Here is a 1,057-nt window from a genome sequence, read left to right as displayed (position 1 = left end):
CAGCTGGAGACAGATGGGTCCTGGGTTTGGTGATGAATAATTCACATGCTCTGTGAGCCCGGCTGATACTTGGCATCAAAGAAGAATTCTTGCTAAGCACAGCCGCTGTGCAGAAGGGAGGGGGCTCCCAGGCAAAAGCCCCGATGAACTTGGTAGAAGGAAGAGACAGGGAGGAAGAGGCACCACTGACTGGCCTCAGGACCCTTCTTGGCATCTTCAGAAGCTCCCAGGCCACTCTCCCAGGCAGGGGCAGGCAAGTCCTTAGCAGCTTTGCAAACCCACTCTGTTCCTTCCTGGAGGGCTGTGGACACAGATCAGAGTCTTCTTCCTTTGCTCAAAGCTTTTCTCCTGGCAGATAACTCTCTTCCTCCTAGTCCCCCAACAGCTCTTCGGAAGTGCCAGCTTATTACACTCCTCAGATTACAGACTCATAGAAACCTTTACCTCAAGACATGAAACATGTATGAAAGGGCTAGGAGCTCCAGGCTCTGGAGCAGGGGATATAGCATATGCAAAAGAAACCAACACCCGAAGCCTGTGGAATGTATGTTTCAAGTGAAAGAATTATTGAAAATTCAGCAGACTCAGTCTCCTCTGTGGAAAAAGGAAAAGAGATTGAGTTCTAATCATGGGTATAACATGGTGCTATTAAGAGTGTGGGGCCAGGGCCCGGAGAGACAGCACAACGGCGTTTGCCTTGCAAGCAGCCAATCCAGGACCAAAGGCGGTTGGTTCGAATCCCGGTGTCCCATATGGTCCCCCGTGCCTGCCAGGAGCTATTTCTGAGCAGACAGCCAGGAGTAACCCCTGAGCACTGCCGGGTGTGACCCAAAAACTAAAAATAAAAAAAAATAAAAAAAAAAAAAAAGAGTGTGAGGCCAGAGAGACAGCGTGGAGGTAAGGCATTTACCTTTCATGCAGAAAGTCTGTGGTTCAAATCCCGGCACCCCATATGGTTCCCTGAGCCTGCCAGGAGCAATTTCTGAGCATAGAGCCAGGAGTAACCCCTGAGCGCTGCTGGGTGTGACCCAAAAACCAGAAGGAAAAAAAAAGAGTG

The sequence above is a fragment of the Suncus etruscus genome, chromosome 7, assembly GCF_024139225.1.
Source record: "Suncus etruscus isolate mSunEtr1 chromosome 7, mSunEtr1.pri.cur, whole genome shotgun sequence".
NCBI classification, from domain to species: Eukaryota; Metazoa; Chordata; class Mammalia; order Eulipotyphla; family Soricidae; genus Suncus; species Suncus etruscus.
The sequence above is the reverse complement of the archived record's forward strand: the minus strand, read 5'-3'. Positions refer to the sequence as shown.